We start from the raw sequence: 26952 nt of genomic DNA, 5'->3' as shown, positions 1-26952 counted from the left end.
CCAGAGGACTGGAAAATTGCAAATGTTACTCCACTCTTTAAGAAAGGAGGAAGGCAGCAGAAAGGAAATTATAGACCAGTTAGCCTGGCCTCAGTGGTTGGGAAGATGTTAGAGTCAGTTGTTAAGGATGAGCTGATGGAGAACTTGGTGACATAGGACAAGATAGTACAAAGTCAGAATGGTTTCCTTTCGGGAAAATCTTACCTGATGAATTTGTTGGAATTCTTTGAGGAGATTACAAGTAGGATAGATAAAGGGGATGCAGTGGATGTTGTGTATTTGGACTCTCAGAAGGCCTTTGACAAGGTGCCACACATGAGACTGCTTACCAAGTTAAGAGCCTATGGTATTACAGGAAAGTTACTAACATGGTTAGAGCATTGGCTGATTGGTAGGAGGCAGCAAGTGGGAATAAAAAGATCATTTTCTGGTTGGCTGCCAGTGACTAGTGGTGTTCTGCAGGGGTCGGTGTTGGAACCACTTCTTTTTATGATGTATATTAAAGATTTAGATGATGGAATGGATGGCTTTGTTTCCAAGTTTTCAGATGACACAAAGATTGGTGGAGGGGCAGCTACTGTTGAGGAATCAGGTAGGATGCAGAAGGACTTAGACAGATTAGAAAAATGGGCAAGAAAGTGGCAAATTAAATACAATGTTATACAATACCTGGTCAGGCACTTTGGCAGTAGAAATAAACGTGTGGAATATTTTCTAAATGGGGAGAAAATCCAGGAATCTGAGCTGCACATGGACTTGGGAGTCCTTGTGCAGAACACCCTGAAGGTTAACTTGCAGGTTGAGTTGGTTTGGTGATGAGGAAGGCAAATGTCATGTTAGCATTCATTTCAAGAGGTCTAGAATACAAGAGCAAAGTTATGATGCTGAGGCTTTATAAGGCACTGGTGAGGCCTCACCTTGAGTATTGTGAACAGTTTTGGCCCCCTCATCTGAGAAAAAATGTGCTGGCATTGGAGAGGGTCCAGAGGAGGTTCACAAGGATGATTCCAGGAATGAAAGGGTTATCATACGAGGAACGTTTGATGGTTCTGGGTCTGTATTTGCAGGAATTCAGAAGGATGATGGGGGGATCTCATTGAAACCTTTAGAATGTTGATAGCCCAAGACAGTATATGTAGAAAGGATGTTTCCCATGCTGTGAGAGTCCAGGACAAGAGGGCACAGCCTCAGAATAGAGGGGTGCCCTTTGAAAACAGAGATGCAAAGAAATTTCTTTCGGCAAAGGGTGGTGAACTTGTGGAATTTGTTGCCACATGAAGCTGTGGTGTCAGGTCGTTGGGTGTATTTAATGCAGAGATTGACAGCTTCTTGTTTAGACACGACATCAAAGGTTACAGAGAGAAGGCCAGGTTCTGGGATTGAGGAGGAGATTTAAAAACAAAGGATCAGCCATGATTGAATGGTGGAGAAGACTCGATGGGCCAGATGGCCCAATTCTGCTCTTATGTCTTATGGTTCTTATACTGTACCTGGACTTTCAGAAAGTCTTTGATAAAGTTCCACATAGGAGATTAGTGGGCAAAATTAGGGCACATGGTATTGGGGGCAGAGTACTGACATGGATTGAATATTGGCTGGCTGACAGAAAACGAAGAGTAGCGATTAACGGGTCCCTTTCGGAATGGCAGGCGGTGACCAGTGGGGTACCGCAGGGTTCAGTGCTGGGTCCGCAGCTGTTTACAAAATATATTAATGATTTAGATGAGGGAATTAAAAGTAACATTAGCAAATTTGCCGATGACACAAAGCTGGAAGGCAGTGTGAAATGTGAGGAGGATGTTATGAGAATGCAGGGTGACTTGGACAGGCTGGGTGAGTGGGCAGATGCAGTTTAATGTGGATAAATGTGAGGTTATCCACTCTGGTGGTAAGGAGGGGAAGGCAGATTATTATCTAAATGGAGTCAAGTTATGAAAAGGGGAAGCACAACAAGATCTAGGTGTTCTTGTACATCAGTCACTGAAAGCAAGCATGCAAGTACAGCAGGCAGTGAAGAAAGCTAATGGCATGCTGGCTTTCATAACAAGGGGAATTGAGTATAAGAGCAAAGAGGTCCTTCTGCAGCTGTACAGGGCCCCGGTGAGACCACACCTGGAGTACTGTGTGCAGTTTTGGTCTCCAGATTTGAGGAAGGACATTCTTGCTATTGAGGGAGTGCAGCGTAGGTTCACAAGGTTAATTCCCAGGATGGTGGGTCTGTCATATGTTGAAAGATTGGAGCAACTGGGCTTGTATACTCTGGAATTTAGAAGGCTGAGAAGGGATCTTATTGAAACATATAAGATTATTAAGGGATTGGACACACTGTAGGCAGGAAGCAGGTTCCCACTGATGGCTGAGTCCAGAATCAGAGGCCACAGTTTAAGAATTAGGAGTAGGCCATTTAGAATGTTGAGGAAAAACTTTTTCACCCAGAGAGGGGTGGATATATGGAATGCTCTGCCCCAGAAGGCTGTGGAGGCCAAGTCTCTGGATGCTTTCAAAAAAGGGATGGATAGAGCTCTTAAAGATAGTGGAATCAAAGGTTATGGGGATAAGGTAGGAACTGGATACTGATAGTGGATGATCAGCCATGATCACAGTGAATGGTGGTGCTGGCTGGAAGGGCCGAATGGCCTACTCCTGCACCTATTGTCCATTGTCTATTAGTCTAATGGACTATTTTCTAAATGGAGAGAAAATTCACAAACTGAGATGCAAAGGGATTTGGGAGTCCCAGTGCAGGATTCCCTGAAGGTTAATTTGCAGGAGTCTGTGGTGAGGAAGGCATATGTGTTGTCACCATTCATTTGAAGAGGACGAGACTATAAATGCAAAGATGTAATGTTGAGTCTTTATAAAGCACTGGTGAGGCCTCACTTGGAGTACTGAGGGCAGTTTTGTGTCCCTTATCTTGGAAAGGGTGTTCTGAAACTGGAAAGGGTTCAAATGCGGTTCATGAAAATGATTCCAGGATTAAATGGCTTGTTGTATGAAAATCGTTCGCTGGCTCTGGGCCTGAATTCACTGGAATTCAGAAGACTGAAGGGTACCCTAATTGAAACCTATTGAATCCTGAAGGACCGTCATGGAGTGAATGTGGAGAAGATGTTTCCTCTGGTGGGCGGGTCTAAGACTAGAGGACATAGCCTCAAAATAGAGGGGCGTCCTTTTGGAACGGAGATAAGGAGGAATTTCTGTAGCAGAGAGAACTGAGTCTGTGGAAATCTTTGCCCCAGGCAGCTTGGGAGGCCAAGTCATTATGCATATTGAAGACAGAGGTTGATTGATTTTTGATTGGTCACGGCAAAACGGGATACGGGGTGGGGGGTGCGGCAGGAGATACTGTAGCTGCAGACAGGAAAAATGGATCAGCCGTGATGAAATAGCGAGCAGACATGACAGGGAAAATGGTCTCATGGTCTAATACAAGAATACAAAGCTCCTCTGAAGGTATGTGGGGTCCTGTTGAGGGCCTACATGGAACACTGTGCACAGGTCTGGTCTCCTTCCCAGAGACAGTCTATGGGATAAAGGGAATGAAGAATTTTCCCAGATTGATTTCAGGGTTGTGGTTGTGTCCTCAGAGAGATTACATTGACTGGGCCTGTCTCAAAACTAGAGAAATAAGAGGTGGTCTGACTGAGACAGACACAGTTTCACAGGGTTTTGACAGGGTGCGGAGTAATTTCCTCACCCAGATTGTGGTGAATATTTGGAATTTTCTTCACAAGTTTTCTAAATTCAAAAGCCAAATTTAGGGGCTCTGCGATGCTGGGAATGTTGCAGGAAAGTGGCGCTGAGGTCAAAGATCGGGTGTATTCTGAGGAAAGGGTAGAACAGGCGCAACGGGCCGAATGACCACGCCTGCTCCTGTTTCTTATTTTCTAAAGCACGAGTTTACCTTTGTGCCTTGTTCTCCCTTGGATTTCAGCCATTCGGATTGCACAGGGGAGCGGTGAGAGCTCCGGAGATCCATCGGCAGCCGCTGCGGGGCAGCTCCCGTCTCCCAGCAACAGGTAACGAGTCCAGACAACAGGCCTCAGCGGGGAAACGCCGGGCACCCTCCGTGCAGCTGAAACATCTCACAGAATCTCCGCCAGTCTCTTCAGCTCTGCCTTCGAAAGGATTCAGGACCGGCCGGTGTTGCAGCCGAAACCCGAGGCGCAGCTCCCGGTCTCCGGCCTCACTCGGTCCCGGTTCCAGACTCCGGCCCGCTTCCAGCGCTCAGCGTCCCGCCCACTGACTCCCCTCAGCCAATTAGAGCATCCTTCTCCCAGAAGTGATCGCTGATTGGCTGTGAGTGTGTCTGAGAACGGGCTGCTACTGGGAGCTGGAGATGTCAGTCTCAGTTTGTTTTCAGAATCAAAGGAAGTTCCCCGAAACTCAAATTAAAAGTAAATTTTATTATCCGAGTACATATAAATCACCACGTACAACCCCGAGAATCATTTTCCTGCAGAAAAACTTAGAAAAAAGTATAGAATAGTAACCACAGCAAAATCAGGCAGTGAAAGATCAACCAGAGTGCTGAAGGTAACAAACTGTGAAAATGCAAATATAAATAAATATCGATAAATAACGAGAACATGAAATAACCTCAGCGTCTGCTGGTGGATCTCTGGAGCTCTCACCGCTCGCCTATGCAATCCGACAGGCTGAAGGCCAAGGGAGAACAAGGCGCAAAGGTAATCTCGTGCTTTAGAAAATAAGAAACAAGAGCAGGCGTTGCCATTCGGCCCCTTGCGCTGTTCTGCCCCTCACTCAGAACATGGTTGATCTTTGACCTCAACGCCACTTTCCTTCAACGTTCCGAACATCGCCGAGCCCCGAAATTTGTGGTTTGAATTTAGAATCCTTGCAGAGAAAATTCAAAAGATTCACCGCGCTCTGTGTGAGGAAATGTTTCCGCATCTCAGTCCTGCTGAGGTGACCTCGGATTTTGAGTCTGTGACCCCTGGTTCCACACCCCAGCCGGGGAGAAATATCATTCCTGCCCCTACCCTGTAAATACCCTGTGAGACTGTGTCTGTCACAATCAGGAAGCTTCTCCATGTGAACCTTGTGATAATGATGTTGGTTGCAGTTCTTTCAGACCAGCAGCTTTGGCCACAAGAACATCAGACAGTGGTCAGCACGGAATGTGCTGCAGTTACTGCAGGAGAAGGACTGGATGGACACAATGGAGTGGTTCGCTGAGCAGACAGTCCAGACCATCTGGCAGAATACCTCACTACCAGATCTCACCAACGGGCACCAAGACCTTACCTGGCTGGCGGCGAGAGGGCCCTCCCAGTCTGATCCTTGCTGTATGCCCGGAGATCACTCCCACAGCGCGCTGCCCCGAGATTACTGCAGTGGAGACGAGACGGTCACTCACCTCTTTGCGGACTGTGGGCTGGGGAAGATATGTGGAGAAAGATGCAAGGGCCTGTGCCACAGCAGCTGCGTGACAGAAGGCTCACTGATCTTCGGGCTGTTCCCTGGACGCACAGAAAGACGGACATTAAGTGCTGCTGGAAGATCATCAACTCGGTGAAAGACCCCCCAAGCCTGTTGGTCTGTCATCACATCGAGATGTCCGTAGAGCTGATGTTCCCACCCTGGGGTCCACGGTTAATGACATTGATCCATGGCATGGAAAAGGTTGGGAACCTGTGTCGTACAGGAATGTTGCCGACCGGCACATTCCAGGCTGCAGGGACAGCATTGAAACTGCAGGGTCCCCCTGATCCTGGACAGGGAGGGGCCGGGTTAGCTGAGGAAGCTTCTCAATTATTGTCGTAGTGAACCACCCCAGGGGCCACATGAGCGACAACAGTCCTATCGGTTTTATCGAATGTAAACTAGCACTAAATACCACACTGACAAAGAATGTGAAATGACTGGGTAAAGGCACTGAACGGTTTATCCCTGTGAATATCTATATGGACATTAGTCACCATAATAACATTCAACTTCTGGGCTGAGTGAGGGAGACCGGGCCTTCCATTGGAGCCGGGATGGACATGCGTTAAGTCACGAAGTTTCTCTCACGAAGGGCTGTTGAAATCAGGACGTCACCGAAAAAAATAATGTTTTGCTCTCTGTGACGTTGAATATCCGGTCCTGTGCTTTTTTTCCCCCCTGTAGTCACAGGTCGGTCATTACCACTTCATCTGTCTCCTCAAAGCACAATATTCTCTCCATAACCCCAGCTTCATGGCATTAACTCATTTAATAGTTGCTTTCAATATTTGCCACCGTTTTGCACCCAAGCCTTACTCTCTTTAGACCTGGAGAAAAATAAAAACGAGCTGCTGGAATTACTCATCAGGTCAGGCATTTCGGGTTGAGACAGTCCAGATGAAGGATCCCGACCCGGAAAGTCGATTGCACATTCCTCTCCACAGATGCTGCCTGACCCCCTCAGCTCCTCCAGCATCATATTTCTGACTCGAGATTCCAGCATCTGCAGTCTCTTGTGCCTCTCTTTTCAGAACTTGTCCCTTTTCAGTCCTGCCTCAGACTGAACCAGGCTCTTCTCTCCGGCTTCATTTCTGTTCTGCTTCTTCCTTCGCCCATCACGCCTAGTGGCGCACAGGCCAACAGCGGCTCTCCAGCGTTCCCTGTAGTATCTGTCGCACTGTGATTACTAGCCCCATGCCCACCATCCTCTTTTTGCAGCCGGGCTTGGGCAGTCCATGGCCAAGTGTTTATTTCCGACCAGTTTATGTGTTTCCGATCCCACCCTGGTATGGAAATCACAGGCAGTAACGTAATGCTCATTCGCTGAGTCTGCAGCGCCTGTAGTGGACAATCGCGGTACTGCAGGGGATCGGCAGCGTTCTGAATCAGGAAGTGCCGCGAGTTAACATGGCTTCGAAAGGACAGGTCGAGAGTTTGAGCGAGGAGGCAATTTGTTCCACCTGCCTGGATTTCTTCACCGATCCGGTGTCACTGGAGTGCAGACACAACTTCTGTCGCTCTTGTATCACACAGTATTGGGAAAGGGAGGAGAGAAACTCCTGCCCGGAGTGTAGAGAGGTATTTACTGACCGCACCCTCAGGGCCAGTCGGGCCTTAGCAAAACTGGCTGAAAAATTTCGAAATTTAAACCTGAATCCGAAAGGGAAGGAAAGTAAACTTCACTGCGAGGAACATGAGGAAGAACTGAAGCTGTTCTGTGAAACGGACAAGACACTGATCTGTGTGATCTGTGCAGTTGCGCAGGAACACAGAGAGCACCGCTTCCTGCCGATTAAAGAAGCTGTTAAGTTCTACAAGGTAAAACTAACCTGAATTTGATACTGACCCCATCGTCAACTGAATCTCCAAAGTGCTACCTACAAACACACGAGCCTCCATAACCAACATATCATTCTCCGCATCTTTCACCATCTCTACCACCAAGCACATCCCACCGCCATGTCACTTCCACAACTCTCCGCTCTCTATAGAGATCATTAACTTCCTTATCCACTCGCTCCGTCCCACTGATCTCCCTCCTGACACCGATACCTGCAAGCGGGACATGTGCTACACCTGACTCCTACACCTCCTCCCTCGTCACCATTCAGGGGCCCAAACAGTCCGAATTCCTCCCGTTTCAATTGTCCTCTCGAACTAGATTCCTTCTTCAGCTCTTTGTCTTTTCCACCTGTCCTCTCTCAGCTTCTTACTTCATCACCTCCCCCACGTTCCCCCTCACGTTGTCTCACCCGTCACCTGTCAGCTGGTTCTCATCCCCAACCTTTTTATTCTGGCTTCTGCCCCATTCCTTCCCAGTCCCAATGAGGGGTCTCATCCCGAAACACCGACTGTTTATTTCCCTGCAGAGATGCTGAGTTCCTCCGGCATTTTGTGTATGATAATCGGGTTTGTTCGCCTGTTTATTTTGATCCATTTTTTTTTAATTTCCTTTGCTCTCTGACTTCCAGGATCAGCTAAAATCTTCCTTAGACTCTCTCACAAAAAAGAAATCAGACTTCCAGGAAAAGGAGCAGCAACAGAAAGAGAAGATTTCTGGAGTTCGGGTGAGGCTTCCTGAGTGGAATTTCTGATATTATTGTATAGTTTTGCTCCCTTTAATGCAGAATAGCAGAGTATCGCAGCTCCAGTGACCTGGGTTCGATCCTGACCCCTGGTGCTGTCTGTGTAGAGTTTGCATGTTCTCCCTGTGACCGCGACAGTTTCAGACACATCTCAAGAACATGCTGGATGAATGGTTAATTACAATTAACCCTGTGAAGGTGGGGAAGGTTGTATGTGAATCAGATGGGTATTAAAGTGTCAATGAGGGATAATTGGTTTCAGAAAAAAAAACATGTGGGAATGGGGTAGACTGGAATGGTCTCAGAACTAGCATGGACTTCAGTGGACCAAATGGTCTCCTTAATGTCATACAGAAACACAACACAACAATAGAGTAAATTAATCTTCACCTCTCATTCAACAGGAACAGTCACACAGTGTTCAGACCCACATCACATCCCAGTTTGCTGAACTGCGCCAGATTATCACCGAGAAAGAGCACAGCGTACTCAGGGATGTCAGGGAAGAAGAGGAGAGGATTCTAAACCCTATGGAGAAACATCTTCGAGAGATTCAAGAGAATATCAGGTTTATTCAGGAGGAAATCTCAAAGATAAAGGAACAGATGGATCAAAACGACAGTGTGATATTTCTCAAGGTGAGGGATTATATCTCAATTTGTTCCTGCCAAAGGGCACTAAATGAACAGTGGTATATTTGAAATAAACACAGCACAGTGACCAGTTCTAACAAATCAATTGCCGCTGCAGGCAACCTCACACAGATTGTTATACTTGAATGACGCGCCCTCCAATCACTCCAATGATGACGTTCCAAAATGTCTAAGATATGTATTCGATCCTCTGTTAGCAACATACAATCTGGAAGCAATGAATCTTAAGCATTATAAATCATAAGTTAGGCTGCAACGTATGGTCAAGAAAGATATGACATCCGTCCGTCCCCAGCTCAAAACTTTTGAGAACAAGGTTCGAATATGTAACTTATTCCATTCTCTATTACCACGCCCCACTCACGTGAAGTGTTACCATAATAAATACACAACACAAAATACATTGCAGACAGAAAACAGATGCATTGCTCCTACACACAGCATTTACAAATGGCAGCAAACTGTTTCTCACCAGACAATTGATGAAACTATTCAGGGTTGTTGTTGTCCCAGAACTGGATTTCCACAACTTCTGTACATCCCAGGACAGACTGTAATCTGCACTGAAATGATTTACTTTGAAAATAACACAGAGTTGCTGACTGTGCCCTTAATTACCTATTAAATATCCTCTAAAACTCCCATTAACACCCAGTTCCAGTCACAGGCTGTGAGCGTTTCTGGTATGGTGGATGTGAGGACCTCTCTGTCAATCAGTGAGAACGAAGAATGTGACCCACACACTTCAGATTTATTCTCTCTGTCCTGTTTCCATCAGATTAGGGACACTTTCAATGTCTCTTTACTTTCTCAGATAAATTTCACATGGGATTATATCCCATTCTCCAACATAAACAAGCCATTTGGTCTATCTTCTCCTATCAGTTTCCCTGCTTCACAAACCTCCTCCCACCTACTCACCACACCCAGCAACAGTGCCTGAACTCCCTGGTCCCTCGTGTTTATCCAGTTTCCCCATGACATCCAATCTCTGCTGTTCCACTTCAACCACTCCTGTGGCAGTGAGATCCACATCCTCTTCACTAAATTTCTTACGGAATTTATTCAAATCCATCTGGAATTTCATCTGCTCATAATAGATACTTGCCCCAGATGCACACAATCAAATCCATCACTGATCTTAAATTGTTCCATCTCATCATTCTGACCTCTTGTCCAGATGAAAATGCAGAACCTGTCCTGTCTTTCCTGTAAATTTCATCCTCTCAGTAATGATCTAATTTTCAGAAACATTCCCTGTAATTTACACCATGGTTCTGCGTTGTTTGTGTGTGTGTGAATGACTGCGGGAGTGGGAATTTTCAGCACCTTTTCATGATTTGGATGACATTCAGGATGTGGACGGTAAGTCCAAGTCTAACCAGATTTTTGTTTTTATTTATTTCAGGAGGAAGCTCGACGGAACAGGGGGTAGGACCTGCTCTTTACTGAAACCCTGGATGGATTTCTAAAACAGTTCAGAATTGCAGTTTATAACCAGCAGTTTAATATTTACAGAATTAGTGACGATGTCCAGGAATTGTCAGTGACAGATGAGACCCCATCGGTTGAAAGATTCGATCACCCCTATTTGCTGAACACAGTGCTGAGAGAAATATTTGATGTGATTAATCGAGGTAAAACTTACAAAGGTTAATTTCTCCTTGTTTGTGAGATCACAATTAAGTTCTAATTTGAGGCAAAGATTGTCTATAATAACGGGCTGAAGTTTATTCCACATCAACCCCACCGACTGGGAGGCATCACTGTCACGTGGTCAGCTGGAGATGTCAGACCCCTGAACACACCAGCACAGGGTCACAATACAACCAATACACGGGACTGGCAGATGAACCACTGGGTCCTGATCCCAGGCACACTGCACCAACACGCCAAGACATGAGTTTGAATCCTACCACAGGAGCTGGGAAATTAATACTGATTTTATGATACTGTAGAGAATAAAAGCGGGTGGTGACTGGGATTGTCAGAAAAATACACAAGTCCTTCATGTGCCTGTGAGTGCAGACTCTGACTGACGCAGGTCTTCCCCCTTCCCCCTTCTGTGAGCAACTCTCTTGTTGTTAGAGGCAGAAGAGGGGAGCGGTAGTGACTGGGGACTCAATCGTCAGGGGAACAGACAGGAGAATCTGTAGACGTGAACGGGACACCCGAATGGTATGTTGCCTCCAAGGTGTCAGGGTCAGGGACACCTGGGATTGTGTCTACATAATTTTAGATAGACAGGGAAAAGAGTCAGATATCTTGGTACATTTTGGGACCAATGATGTTGGAGGTAAAAACAAAGAGGTCCTGAAAATAGAATTTGGAGAGCTTGGTAGGAAGCTCAGAGCAGTACCTCCAGGGTTGTAATTTCTGGATTGCTGCCTGTGCCTCGTGCTGGTGAGGGTAGAAACAGGATAATTTGGCAGATTAGAGATGGCTGAGAAGCTGATGCAGGGGACAGGGCTTCAGGATTTTGGATTATTGGGATCTCTTCTGGTGGAGAAATGACCTGCTCAAAAGGGATGGGTTGCACCTGGACCCGAGGGAGAACGATATTCTCACAGAAAGGTTTGATAGAGCTATTGGGGAGGGTTGAGGGTTTAAACTAATTTGCTGGTTGGGGCGTGGTCAGGAACGATTTAAGGGATAGGACTGGGATGGTAAAAATGCAAAGACAGAGTGTAGTCAGACTGTGATTTAGGGCTGACAGATGCGAGGACAAAACTGCAGCCAGCAAGGTGAGTATCAGTGCATTAGGGATGCAGAATCAAAAAGGGTAGCAAATACAGTACCCAAAGCGTTATATCTCAATCCACAGAGTATAAAAAATAAGGTGGATGATCTTGTTGCACTATTACAGATTGTCAGGTATGATGTTGTGGCCATCACTGAATCATGGCTGAAGGATGGTTGTAGTTGGGAGCTGAATGTCCAAGGTTACACAATGTATCGGTGGTATAGTAAGGTAGACAGAGGGGTTGGTGTGGTTCTGCTGGTAAATCGGTAGAAAGATGTGACATAGGATTGGAAGATATTGAATCCTTGTGGGTTGAGTGAAGGAACTGCAAAAGTGAAAATGACACTGATGACAGTCATATACAGGATCCCAACAGTAGCTGGATGTGGACCACAGATTACAACTGGAAATAGAAAAGGCCGATGAAAAGGACAATGTTATAATAGTCATGGGAGATTTCAACATGCAGGTCAATTAGGGGCATTAGGTTGGTAATGGATCTCAAGAGAGCGAATTTGTTGAATGCTACATGATGGCTTTTTAGTGCAGTTTGACGTTGAGCCTACTCGGGGAACAGCTCTACTGGATTGGATGTTATGTATTGAACAGGAGGTGATATCTTCGGAAAGAACCCTTAAGAGGCAATGCTTACAACATGACTGAGTTCAACTTGAAATTTAATAAGGATAAAGTAAAGTCTGACACTATTGTATTCCAGAGGAGTAAATTACATTTGTAAATTACAGTGGTCTGAGGAAGGAGTTGGCCAAAGTAAATTGGAGGGAGATGTTGTCCGGGATGAGAGCAGAGTAGAAATGCTGTCAGACTCTGGGGCAATGAGGAAGATGAAGGATAGATATATTCCAAAAATAAATAAATACTCAAATGGCAAAATAGTACAATCGTGGCTGATAAGGGAAGACAAGCTAATGTAAATGTAAAAGAGTGGGCATACAACAAAGTGAAAATTAAAAAGAGATGAGAGTGGATATAGGACCGCTAGAAAATGAGGCCAGATATATAATAACAGGGGACAAAGAGATGACAGATGAACTAAATGAGTATTTTCATCAGTCTTCACTGTGGAAGACATGAGCACTGTGTCAGGTGTTGAAGGGTGCGAGGGAAGAGAAGTGAGTGCAGTTACTGTTACACGGGAGAAGGGGCTCAAAAAGGGACATGAGTCACTCAGACCAGATGAACTGCACCCTAGTGTTCTGAAAGAGGTAGCAGCAGACATTGTGGTGGCATTAGCAATGATCTTTCAAAAATCATTGGGCTCTGGTATGGTGCTAGAGGACTGGAAATTACAAATGTCACTCAACTCTAAGTCAGGAGGAAGGCAGCAGAAATGAAGTTATAGACCAGTTAGCCTCACCTCTGTGGGTGGGAAGACATTAGAGTCAATTGTTAAGTATGAGGTTATGGAATACTTGGTGATACTGGACAAGATAGGACACGTTGGCATATACTAAGATTGGTGGAGGGGCCGGTAGTGTTGAGGAAACAGGTAGGCTGTGGAAGGACTTGGATGAGGAGAATGGGCAAGAAAGTGGCAAATGATACACAATGCTGGAAAATCCATAGTCATGTACTTTGGTAGGAGACATAATATTAAGATTATTTTAAATAGGGAGAAAATCCAAAAATCTGAGATGCAAATGGACCTGGGAGTCCTTCTGCAGAACAACCTAAAGGTTAACTTGCAGGTAGAGTCAGTTGTGATGAATGTAAATCCAATGTTAGCATTCAGTTCATGGGGTTAGAATACAAGAGCAGGGATGTCATGCTGAGGATTTATAAGGCACTGGTGAGGCCTTACTCTGAGTATTGTGAACAGTTTTGGGCTCCTCAGCTAAGAAAAGATGTGCTGGTATCGTAGAGTGTTCAGAGGAGGTTCACAAGGATGATTCCGGGAATGAAAGGGTTATCAGACTTGAAACGTTTGATAGCTCTGTGCCTGTACTCGCGGTAATTTAGAAAGATACTTTATACTTTATTGTCGCCAAACAATTGATACTAGAACGTACAATCATCACAGCGATATTTGATTCTGCACTTCCCGCTCCCTGGATTACAAATAGATAGTAAATATTAAAAATTTAAATTATAAATCATAAATAGAAGATTGAAAATGGAACGTAGGGTAGTGCAAAATAACCGAGAGACAGGTCTGGATATTTGGATTGTATGGCCCAGGTCCGGGTCAGGATCCGTTCAGCAGTCTTATCACAGTTGGAAAGAAGCTGTTCCCAAATCTGGCCCTAAGAGTCTTCAAGCTCCTGAGCCTTCTCCCGGAGGGAAGAGCGACGAAAAGTGTGTTGGCTGGGTGTGTCGTGTCCTTGATTATCCTGGCAGCACTGCTGCGACAGCGTGCGGTGTAAATTGAGTCCACGGATGGAAGATTGGTTTGTGTGATGCACTGCGCTGTGTCACGATCTTCTGCAGCTTCTTTCGGTCTTGGACAGGACAACTTCCATACCAGGTTGTGATGCACCCTAGAAGAATGCTTTCTATGGTGCATCCTGTTTTAGGGGACAGGCCAAATTTCTTGAGCTTTCTCAGGAAGTAAAGGCGCTGGTGGGCCTTCTTGGCAGTGGATCTGCTTGGTTGGACCAAGTCAGGTCATTTGTGATATTGACCCCGAGAAACTTAAAGCTTTTGACCTCTTCCACTTGCGCACCACTGATGTAAATGGGGTCGTGCGGTCCGCTACTCCTTCTGAAGACAACAACCAATTCCTTTGTTTTGCTAACGCTGAGGGATAGGTTATTGTCTTCGCAGCATGCCCCCAGGTTCTTAATTTCCTCTCTGTACTCAAACTCATCATTACCCGAGATACTGCCTACAATTGTTGTGTCGTCAACAAACTTATATATTGAGATCGATGGAAATTTGACTACACAATTATGGGTGTACAGTGAGTACAGCAGGGGGCTGAGTACACAGCCTTGTGGGGCACTGGTGCTCAGGGTGATTGTAGAGGAGAGCTTTTCCCCTATTTTTACAGCCTGGGTCCTGTCTGTGAGGAAGTTGAAGATCCAGCTGCAGATCTGAGTGCTCAGGCCCAAGTTCCGGAGCTTAGGAGTCAGTTTATTTGGCATGATGGTATTAAAGGCAGAGCTGTAGTCAATGAAAAGCAGCCTTACGTATGTGTCTTTATTCTCCAGGTGTTCTAAGGAGGAATGTAGGGCCAGAGAGGTGGCATCTGCCGTTGACCTGTTGCTCCGGTAGGCGAATTGCAAAGCGTCGAGGTTGACCGGTAGGCTATGGTTGATGTGTGCCATAACCAATCTCTCGAAGCACTTCATAGCAATTGATGTCAGAGCCACAGGTCGATAGTCATTCAGGCATGCCCACCTTGCTCTTCTTCAGCACTGGGATTATCGTTGCCTTCTTAAAACTTGAGAGGATCTTAGACTGAAGCAAGGAGCAGTTGAAGATGTCAGCAAACACTCCAGCTAGCTTGCTTGCACAGGCCCGGAGAACCCGTGCCAGGAAGCCATCTGGGCCCGTCGCCTTCCTTGGATTTATCCTCAGGAAGGCCTTTCTAACGTCCTCCTCGGTGACAATGAATCTTCATGCCGCCAGGTCCGGTTCATCCGGAGGGAGTGGGACGCTCCTCTTCTGTTCTAATCTTGTGCAGAATATGTTAAGTTCATCAGGAAGAGAAGCGCCACAGTTATTGATATTCCCAGCTTTTTCTTTGCACCCAGTGATCTCATTTAGACCCTGCCATATTCTACTGGCATCCTTCTGATTAGCCTGGGCTTCCGTGTAGCGACTGGTATCCCCGGACCTAAAAGCCGCAGCTCTAGCTTTCAAAAGGGACTTGACCTCATAATTCATCCAAGGTTTCCGGTTAGGGAATACCCGGATCGTCTTGCGAGACACACAGTCCTCCTTGCATTTCCAAATAAAGTCTGTGACAGCTGAGGCATACTCATCAAGGTTAGCTGCCGAGTCCTTGAATACTAACCAGTCCACCGATTCAAAGCAGTCACGGAGGACCTCATCCATTTCCTTCGTCCAATGTGACACCACTTTTGTCACCATGACCTCCCGCTTCGGCTTCTGTTTGTAAGCCGGGAGGAGGAGTATGGCCTGATGGTCCGATTTTCCAAAGTGCGGTCATGGGACGGAACGGTAGGCATCCTTGACTTCTCTGTAGCAGTGGCCAAGTATATTCAGGCCTCTGGTGGGGCAGGAGACATGTTGGTATAACTTTGGCAGTGCCTTTCTGAGGTTGGCCTAGTTAAAGTCCCCTGCTGTAATGTCTTGCCCGAAGACGCCGTGCGGTCAATCTGATGGATCGAAAATCCCTCTGGTCAGATGGCACAGTCGGGGATGGCAGGGGAGAGCCAAGTCTCAGTGAAACAGAATACGCAGCAGTTCAGCATCTCCCTGCAGTAGGTGAGTCTCCCTTTAAGATCGTCCACCTTGTTCTCTATGGCTTGCACATTAGCAGGTAGGAAGGTGAGCATAGGGGTCCTGAAGCTCCTCAGCTGCAATCTGACCAGCCACCCAGCTCTTTTCCTACGCTTCCTCGGTAAATAGTGCATCTTTCCAGATTTCCATCGATGCAGTGTGTTGTTGGCAGCTCTTTGAGGTTGGTGGACGTGTCCCACGGGGATCGATCGGCAGGTCGCGTCATCGGGCGCTCCGGGTCGGGCCGAGTGACGGGGGAGGCTCCGCTGCCACTTCCAGCTGCCGGGGGCCCGGGTCAGGCCCCGAAGCCGACACTTAATCCCGGAGGTCCGGGCTCCTGGCTGAAATAGGTCCGTGAGCTGAGTCACGGTCGCAGAGGCCTCCGCTCTAGCCGAGCCTCGGGCTCAATTTCCAAGGGCGGTGGCGGAGGCCTCACTTCTGGCAGCTGTGGATGTCCACCAACGGGGCTTTACGGCGGTTGCTCCAGGGAAGTGTCTGGGGCTACTTGAGGTCTCCGCCGTCAGTTCTGTGTGGTCGTCTGCTCCGGAGAGGTGCTGGTCGTAATGGGCCACGTCTCCAAGCATTCCGGCACGGTAGCAGGCCGTGGGTCTCCTGGAATGTGGTGGGCCTCAGACCAGGCCTCGCTGGTCGGGTCCTGGTGCGGTCCAGAGTTTAAGAAGCAGTTTTGGCACGGTGATCTCCAGCTGGGTCAGTAGCTTCGCCAGGGTGTTGTTGATCTTGCTAGATGAGGGGGGATCTCATTGAAACCTCTTGAATGTTGAAAGGCTAAGATAGAGTAGATGTGGAAAAGATGTTTCCCATGGTGGGGGAGTCTAGGACAAGAGGGCACAGCCTAAAGATAGAGGGGCGTCTATTTAGAAACAGAGTTTGGACACAGTATCAAAGGTTGTGAGGAGAAGGCCAGGGAGTTGGGGTTGAAGCGGAGAAAAAAAGGATCAGCCATGATTGAAAGGCGGAGCAGACTCGATGGGCCAAATGGCCTAATTCTGCTCCTATGTCTTATGCGCTTATGGTTATCAAACCACTACATTGAAGCATTGTGAGAATGAGAACAGACACACCAACCAGCATTGACATCTTTCAAGATTTCACCTAAGGAGAAGCTCACACAGCATAAGCAGCCTGGCAAAACTCCTCCACACACATACACAAGAGGAATTGGCAGATTGTAGTCAGAGTCTCAGCAATGTATGTTGTTATTTCCCTGAGTAACCTGTAAACTATTCTCTTCAGACATGGTAATTTGCTTACTTAAACAACTCACACATGTCACACATTGTCAGCACACACCAGACATGTGATGACACACTGTGACATACAAATATTTCAATGTGCACACTCTCCTGCAATGTGTACACACAAACACACTGATATTCACCACAATCAACACACACACACACACACACGCATATCAGAGCGTGACACACGGTCAAAGAAACAGGCACAAATTCTCATTCAGGAATGAAATCTGCCGTCCTTACCCAGTCTGTCTGTTCTGTGCACTGAGCTGCCCTCTGACGTGACGTCACATCAACAGTTCACAGACAGACTCCAGGGTGAGATTCCTCAGGAGGATGATCTGGGAGGGTTTGAACCCACGGCCCACTTCATCCATCTGCTAGACTGAGGTGTCTTCCTGAGCATGTCCCATTTGTGTGTGTTTGTCACAAATCCCTTTCACCATTTTCTATACATGTACCTGTACAAATATATTTTAAAATATTTTAATTTTACCTGTTTCTACAGCATCTGACAGCAAATTCCACCTGCCCACCTCACACTCTGTGAGAATGTGACCCCATAGATCCCTCATAAAAAATTTCCCCTCTCACTTTCTATCTGAGCCCTCTGGTTCTGTACTCCCATTTCTCAGAAAAAGACTCACTTTATCTCAGCCCGTTGTGAATGTATTTACCTCGATAAGGGGTCATCCCTCAACGCCCTACACTACAGCGAAATAGCTCAAGCTTATCCACTCTCCACTTTTAATCCAAACCCCCCAGTCCCGGTAACATCCTCCTGAACCTTCCTGTCCAGTGTAATGACATCCTACACGGGTTGACTCTATGGTTAAGAAGGCAGACGGTGCATTGGCCTTCATCAATCGTGGGATTGAGTTTAAGAGCCGAGAGGTAATGTTGCAGCTATATAGGACCCTGGTCAGACCCCACTTGGAGTACTGTGCTCAGTTCTGGTCAAATTACTACAATTACAGGAATGACATGGAAATCATAGAAAGGGTGCAAAGGAGATTTACAAGGATGTTACCTGTTTTGGGGAGTATGCCTTCTGAAAATAGGTTGAGTGAACTCGACCTTTTCACCTTGGAGCGACAGAGGATGAGAGGTGATCTGTTAGAGGTGTACAAGATAATCAGAGGCATTGATCGTGTGGACAGCCAGAGGCTTTTCCCCAGTGCTGAAATGGCTAGCACGAAAGGGCACAGTTTTAAGGTGCTTGGAAGTAGGTACAGAGGAGATGTCAGAGGTAAGTTTTTTTATGCAGAGATAGTGAGTGCGTGAAATGGGCTGCCGGTGACAGTGGTGCAGACGGAAACGATTGGGTCATTTCAGAGACTCCTGAATGGCTACATGCCTAGGTAGTTTTAAGGTAGGGACATGTTCGGCACAGCTTTGTGGGCCGAAGGGCCTGTATTGTGCTGTATGTTTTCTATATTTCCTCATATTCAGGGAACCGGAAATGCAGACAATACCCCCAGCGTGGTCTGTCATCGACATCAAAGACCTTGCTTAAGTTCCTGTGGACAGTGTCGAATAGGCTGATGAATACAGGACTGAAGGTGTTATATTTGAATGCTCCAGTATACGGAATAAGGAAGATGATGTTGTAGCACAGGTAGAGATTGGCAGGTACAACGTTGTTGGCATCACTGAGTTGTGGCTGAAAGGAGATCCTGGCTTGAAGTTCAACATTCAACGATACACCTTGTATTCAAAGGACAGGCAGGTAGGCAGAGGGGATGCGGAAGGTCCGTTGTTTAAAAAAAAATGAAATCAAATCCTCAGAGAGAGGTGACATAGGATTGAAAGATGTTGAGTCATTGAGGGTAGAGTTAAGAAACTGCAAGGGTAAAAAGACCCTGATGGTAATTATATACAGACCTCCAAATGGTAGCCAGGGTCGAAATGGGATACAAATCACACCAGGAGACGGAAAAAAGTGCAAGGTGACGGTTGGAATGGGGGGTTTCACAATGCAGGTAGATTGGGAAAATCATGTTGGTGCTGCATTCCAGGAGAGGGAATTTGTAAAATGCCTCTGAGAACAGAGTGGGTTTTGTATAATGAACTAGATATGATTTGGAAGACTAAGGTAAAAGAATCTTTAGGAAGCAGTGATCATAAAATGATAGAATTCACCCCAGAGATTGACAGGGAGATAAAGTCAGAAGTATCAGTATTAAAGGGGAGCAAAGTCAGTTACAGAGGCATGAGGAAGGGGACACCAGCAGAGATAATTGCAGAACAACAAAGACTGGAGTTGACCGTTTGGGATGAAACCTTGCATCAGAACCCGTGTTGCTTAAGGGTCCCTGCTAATTCTCCCCCTGTCCTGACGAGGGGCTGCGGGTGATAGGGTTGTGAGAAAAGGGGACAAAGAGATCCTCATCTCCATCTTTGTCCCCCTCCAGCTTCTCGTTACGTCTACACACACAGTTCACCCACAGGCTTTCCACCCCTCCCACACCTGGTTCTGGTTCAATCTGCCGTTCATCTCTCCCCTGCTGGTTCCCATTATCACCTCCTTTACTGTCTCGAACCTTCACACTCCCCCACTTCACACTTCACACTCACAAATGAATGTTAACATGGAATGAAGGGCCTGTTCCTGTGCTGTACTGTTCTATGTTCTCTGTTCCCTGTTCAGAAAGAATCAGAGGAGATCTCAGGGAACAAAAAAAAATATTTCAGGGCTCAACAGGCAGGATACAGGGAGGATGTTTCCCCTGTGAGGAGTCAAGGGTCAGGGGTCACCGTCTGTTTGGAATTCTCAGCACCCGTAGGGAGAGGGGGGTTGGGGGTTTTTAGCTATTCAGTTCACAGAGCCATCGCCGTTCAGCATAGAAATGTGCCATTCGACCCTTCACCTCTGTGCTGACCGATTTACCCATCTACATTCACCCCATTGACCGGCATTAGGTCAGTCTCCTTCTGTGCCTTGCCTATTGAAGTGTCTGTCCAAGTGTCTCTTAAACGCAGAGGACTGGAGGCCTGTGACCTGCAGAGGTCGGTGCTGGGTCCGCGGTTGTTTGTCATTTATATTAATGATTTGGGTGATGTTGTAGGTGACATCGTCAGTAGGTTTGTGGATGACACTAAAATTCATGGTAGAGTGGATAGGGAAGAGGGTTATCTCTGTTTACACCGGGCCGTTGTCAGCTGTAGAGATGGGTACAGGGAGAATGTTTTAAAATACATCTTGGCAGGGACGTGGATAAGAAAAGGTGAAAGGAATAATGGGCAAATGGGACTTGCTCATTAAAGCAAGTTAGTCGGCACGAACGAGTTGGGCCGATGGGCCTTTGTGACCTCCAGTTTAAATGGATTCTCCCACCCCTTTCCCATTTTAATCCACCGCTTTTCCGGACTCGTTTCTGCTGTCTACCTCCCCTATTTATTTCTGTTCTTGGGGGAAGATGTTGACCTGAAACGTAGACTGCCCATCTCCCTGCACACATCCTGCCTGACCCGCTCGGTTCCTCCAGCATTTTGTGTCTGCTTGATCGCGACATCTCTGCTCTCCGTCCAGCGGAAACCCCTTGGGGAGATATTAGTTGTCCATCCGCTTTGGTCGGATCAAACCACGGGAAAGGTTCGTGTCGGCCACCCGACTGCGGCAGAGGCCTTTCCACCGATCCCCGGGGCCGCGCTGCCCGAGTCTCCACCCCCCCCCCACGGTCCCCGGGGCCGCGCTGCCCGAGTCTCACCCCCGATCCCCGGACACACTCTAATTCTCTTCCTATCCCCCCAGTCTCTGTCACCCTGGATGTGGAAACGGCGAATCCGTGTCTCGAGGTGTCTGAGGAGCGGAAGAGTGTGAGACGGACCAGGAATCGGAGGAATCTCCCTGACACCGGGAAGAGATTCACAAACTGGCCTTGTGTGCTGGGATCGGAGGGATTCACATCGGGGAGGCATTACTGGGAGGTGGAGGTGACGGGAAATCGGGACTGGTGTCTGGGAGTCGCCGCAGAGTCTGTGGAGAGGAGGGATGGTTCAGACTGAGACCGGAGACCGGATTCTGGGTCATCAGGCGGGTTGGTGACGTGTTACATCGGGATTGTGACGTGTTCAGTGTTCTCGCCTCCCCTGTGTCCCGTCTCGCTGCCGGTCCCATCCCCGGGAGGGTGGGAGTTTATCTCAATTACCAGTCCGGGACAGTTTCATTTTACAACGCGGAGACCAAGTCGCATCTCCACACCTTCACGAGGAATAAATTCACGGAGAAACTGTATCCTCTCTTCTGGCCTGGGGATGGAACCCAGTGGCTGAGAATCTGCTCCGGTTCCGCTCCGGGTCTGTAAACGGGTCGGGTCCCGGGACCGACGTCAGGAGTAAACTCCCTGTAAATATAAATGTGCGGAGAGTGAAATAAACACGAGATGAGAATTATCAATGCGTTAATTTCAACTCGTTCACCGTATCCGACAACGGAACAGAAACACCGCGGATTCAGCAGCAGCCTCGGGCCGGCGGGTCCTGAGCTCCCCCGGGTCCTAAAGTCCACTCGCACTGAGACAGGTTAAACGGGACAAGTGGGGGCCGTGCTGACTGGAAAAGACAGTGAAGATTGATGCAATGTGTTCATTAAGTTCATCTGCCATTTCTTTGTCCCCCATCACCACCTCACCAGCATCATTTTCCAGTGGTCCAATATCAACTCTCATTTTCCTTTCACTCTTCATGTAACTGAAAACTAACTTTTAGTATCCTGATTTTTATTATTGGCTGGGTTGCCTCATATTTCATCTTAAACATTCTTATGGCTTTTTTTTGTTGCATTTCGTTGGATTTAAGAGCATCCCAATAATTCAACATCCCACTCACCTTTGCTCGCTTACATGTCATTTCCTTAGGTAACACACAGTCCTTAACTTCCCTTGTCAGCCATGGATTCCCACCGCTGCCATCTGAGAAATTCTTCTGTGGGACATGTCTCTCCTGCGCCTTGTAAACTATTCCCAAATGCGTCAGCCACCTCTGTTCAGCGATCATCCCCACAGTATCCTCCTCCAATTCACCTGGGCAAGCTCCTCTCTCATGCCTCCGTAATTCCCTTCATTCCATTGCCAGACCGATACATGTGACTGAGGCTTCTCCTTCTCAAAGTGAAGTATGAATTCAATTATATTATGATCACTGCCACCGAAGCGTTCCTTTGCTTTCAGCTCCCAAATAAGATCAGGGTTATTATACAGCACCCAATCGCAGATGGCCTTTCCCCGAGTAGGCCCAAACACAAGCTGCTTTAAAAATCCGTCTCGTAGGCATTCAACAAATGCCCTATCGTGATCTAACAACAACCTCATTTTCCCAACCCTTTGCATATTGATGTCCCCGATATAATTGTGACATTACCATTATTATAGGCCTTTGCCCTTTCAATACTGTGAACTAATTTAAAATCAGTCCCTTAACTTAATAAAGTTTTTATCTGAAAACTATCATCCCCCTCCCAAAGATTGTACTGAAGACTGCATTTGATTTTTTTTTCAGCCATATCTGCTTCACACTGAAATAGTATGTGTTTACCAGTTTCATAATGACAAAATGTACACGACCCAGAATGATGTTTTCCAATAAGATACAAGGCATAATTAAACATCGTGTGGTCATTTCTAAGTCGTGTCAATATAATTTCTTCCATTCTTGTCTTTAGCCCTTCTTCCATAAACCCGACTGGTTTATGTATTCTGTGAAGGTGCCTGTCCTGTATCCTACAAGTCTTGCCATATGTCCCTAACTCTTAACACTACCAACCCCTAAGCTTCTGATTTGCGAAGTGGAAGGTCTATATCCACAGTTGAACTTTTAACAGGTTTTGTTGCTAAACAGTCAGCCTGATCATTTCCCTCACCAGTGCGCTGTGCAGGGTCCATAATGTGCAGACACATAAACCGAACTTTGTACATGAAATACTGCTTGACGAGTTTCCAACAGTTAATCTGACCCACTGCTACAATGACCTGTTTTAAGGTTCATCAAATCCGAAAAGGATTCTGAACAAATTACAAGTTTGCAAGAACAAATTTCCTCCACCCACTGTAATGATGACAAAGAATTCTGCTTCATATACCCATAAATGGCTGGTAAGTGATTTCTTTATCATTACCTGCAACTCAGACACACAGAAAGAAAGCAGCCACACCAACATTCCCAGTTAAATTATGTTTCAATCCATCTGTAAAAATGGTTACCGTATGATAATAACTGTCATCAATTTACTCACGAACCAACAGACTCTCAGGAAGAACAGAATCCAGTTGTGTAACCTAAAATTAACTAAAGTCATTGGGGAAAAAAAAAAACAAAACAAAATGGGGTTACCGAGAAAGCTACAGTGGGACATATTGAATCATCAAATACACCCATGTTTCCAGTGTGATCGGAACCCAGCCACGTAAAACTAAAATCAATCTTCTTGTGATGTTCCCAACTGTCCTGTAACACAGGATGATAATTGTTTTGCCCCCTCCAATTAACCCAATTTGTTAATATCAACTTCAGCCTCTGTCCCTGTAAGGGCAATTGTCCCATTTCAACCAGTAAAGCTGAAACAGGGGATGGCCTTACAGTACCACAACACAATCTTAAATCCTGTGCTGGTATCACACCAAAATATTTTAAAGTTGAACATGAAACTGATCCATAAGCCACACAGCCAGAATCAAGAACAGATTGAATTACACAAATATAAATGGTCAACAAAGATTTTCATGTTACACTCCTAGAATGCCTGAGGATCTTTAATGCTTCTTTACATTTGTCAATTATTTTACTGATACAGGGCTTCCATGTCAGTTTATTCTCCATCCACATGCCTGTTAATCTCACCACTGACATATTTTCAGGAGTCTGACCATATAATTTCAAATCAAGTGCAGATCTATTAATCCTGTTAGTAAAACACATAACGTGTTTTAGTGACTGGAAACTTAAAATCTTCATCTATTTTCCCACTGTTTGAACTATTAATTGTAAATTGCATCCTATTTGCAGTAAAATTGAAATACTACCTCTTATCTATAAAGCTAGTGACTTACTCACCAGAGTACCCATCTCATTAATATCATTAATCATAATATTAAATAATGAAGAGCTACAAATACTGCCTTGTGGGGTCCCATTCTCTATCTCATAGAAACACAAACTTAACTTGCCCACCCATTCCTGCACAGTCCGTCCAAAAAAAAACCTCAAATAAATTACGGAATTTCCGCTCATTCCTAATTTCCAAAATTTACTCAAATGTCCTTCCTTCCATAACATATCATATGCGTTTACAATATTAAAGAATACTGCTATTACAACATCTTTATTTACCTGTGCTTTCCCAATATCATCTTCCAAACCTAAAACTGAATCCAATGTCATTCTGCCCTTCCAAATCCACTCTGATAAAATGCTATATCACCTCTCTTTTCCAAGAAATAACTCAAGCACTCGAGTACCATACATTCCATCAGTTTACATAAATGACTATTTAATGATATAGGCCCAAAACGAGAAGGATCAGACGGGGATCTCCCAGGTTTCAGAACAGGTACAACTGCTGCCATATTCCATGAGGGAGGAAAATAGCCTGATCTTCAAACACAATTCAAAAATTTAATATTTTCACGAGAGAGAATTACAATTCCAAATATCACCTTTCCCTAGGGCGCCTGACCTGCATTAATAGTAGACTTCTTATATTCCTACAAAGAAAACTCTACATCAGTGATACTATCATTGCTACAGCTGACTTCCAACACATCAGGGTACAGTATTCACTGAAAAACATGTCCCTACATTGATTAACTTCTTCACTTAAATTGTCTTGATTATGAATGACAGTAAAAGACCCAGCCAGTAACACAACCTTCCCTGTTTCAGTAACAATCATTTTGCCTTCATTAATTAACACTGGAATAGTATATCACTTCAAATCCCTCATTTCCTTAACCACATCGCCAACATCTCCAAGTTTAATATCCCTTCAAATATTATCTCAATATGATTCCAGTAAATCACCGCCTTCCTCATCACGGCCTGTGCCCTTTTATTCTTAATAATGTCACTCGGAGACTGATGCATCATCACATAATAACTTACATTTCTCCCAGTTTGCATTACTAAAGACTTCAGCTCTTAGAAGTGGCTCCTATCTCCGATATAATTCCAAACTCAAACTCATAAAGACAGGAAGGCTGACTGACGTTCACATTAACTAATCACCGTGTGAGTTCTCATTTGACCGACAGGCATTGCTGCCAATAACAGCAGGGTTCAGAGGTGGGTCTGAGCTACAATAGGCCGGGTGGAAATCTGCCCCATGTTCAGTCCCTCCTATTCCGCTGCTTTGCCATGGCGGAGTTCAGCGAGTTGCTGCTGTTGGTGGTCGCCGGTCTCGGCGTCCACAGGGACGGGCGCGGTTCCCCTTTGCGCCTCGGTGTGTCTGTTTCAGCACAGAATATAGTATTAATGGTAAGGCTCTTGGCAGTGCGGAGTGTCAGAGAGATCTTGGGGTCCGTGTCCATACGACACTCAAAGCTGCTGCGCAGGTTGGCAGTGTTGTTTAGAAGGCGTCTGGTGTGATGGCCTTCATCAACCGTGGGACTGAGTTCAAGAGCTGTGAGGGAATGTTGAAGCTATATAAGGCCTTAGTCACACCCCACTTGGAGTACTGTGTTCAGTTCCAGTCACCTCACTAGGAGGATGTGGATACTATAGAGAGAGTGCAGAGGAGATTTACAAGCACGTTGCTCTTGGATTGGAGAGCATGCCTTATGAGAATAGATTGAGTGAACTTGGCCTTTTCCCCTTGAAGCGATGGAGGACGAGAGGTGAGTAGACAAAGCTTAACAGGATGCTGCTCGGATAAAGTGAGACTGGACAATCTAGGGATCTAGTTTCTCTGGAGCAGCTGAGGCTGAGGGAGGCCTGACAAATGATTGCAGGAACGTGAGAGGCACAGACAGAGTGGACAACCGGTATTTTGATCTCCATGGAGGAAATGTCTAATACCAGAGGGCATGCACTTCAGGAGAAAGGGGAAAAACTATCTCATTGGTCCTTTTTGTGTATTTATGTATTTTGTAATTTTGTGTAATCTTGCATCTTTTCTTCACACAGCTGCTATTAAAAAATAGAAAAGGCAATAATGTTAATAATCTGACTCAGAATGTTTAATGGAGATGTGCATTTCAAGTTTTGTTTTTCATACCCATCGTGGTGCGTGTCTGGAGTGAATGTCAGGGGTGGTGGTGGAGGCAGATGTGATGGAGGTTATTAGATACCACCTGAATGTGTGGAGAATGGAGTGATGTGGACCTAGTGTAGGCAGAGGGATTGGTTTAGAAAGGCATGAAATGACCGGTTCAGTTGGTTCAGAACAACACAAGGAGCAGAAGGGCCTGTTCAAGGACAAGTACAGCAAGTAGAGCAGGTAAACTGGATAAAGTGTTCCCAGTCAGAGAACAGACTGTGACGTCAGTGGATATATGTCGTCATCACAGATACTTTACTGCTGGATAAAATTAAGTTTGTGATATTTATAAATATGTGGTGAATTATACTGCTCAGACATGCTGTCCTAATGAGGAAATTACAATTACTGTGAAAGCAGCAGAAAAGTATCTTGATGTAACCGGTGTTGTGTGGGAAGCTGTAATTAAAGCTCTGATGGGTGGGGTATCTGTATCCCAGTCTACCTGTGAAGGTACATAATGGGATTAAAATATTTGGAGTGGAATGCGAGAAGCTAGATTTATAATGTTCAAGACTTTAAGAAGTTTATTTCTGATTTCTCAGATGCTCCCGATGTTATATATATACAGGAACCTGGCTATTTG

The 26952-nt window shown here is 45.9% G+C and overlaps 1 pseudogene; it reads left to right on the top strand.

Moving 5' to 3' along the window:
* Nucleotides 1-6720: 6720 nt before the first annotated feature.
* Nucleotides 6721-26747, top strand: LOC134340930 (zinc-binding protein A33-like; annotated as a pseudogene).
* The last annotated feature ends 205 nt before the right edge of the window (nt 26748-26952 follow it).

This window comes from Mobula hypostoma, chromosome X2 (assembly GCF_963921235.1).
Source record: "Mobula hypostoma chromosome X2, sMobHyp1.1, whole genome shotgun sequence".
Classification (NCBI taxonomy): domain Eukaryota; kingdom Metazoa; phylum Chordata; class Chondrichthyes; order Myliobatiformes; family Myliobatidae; genus Mobula; species Mobula hypostoma.
The sequence above is the reverse complement of the archived record's forward strand: the minus strand, read 5'-3'. Positions and strand labels throughout refer to the sequence as shown.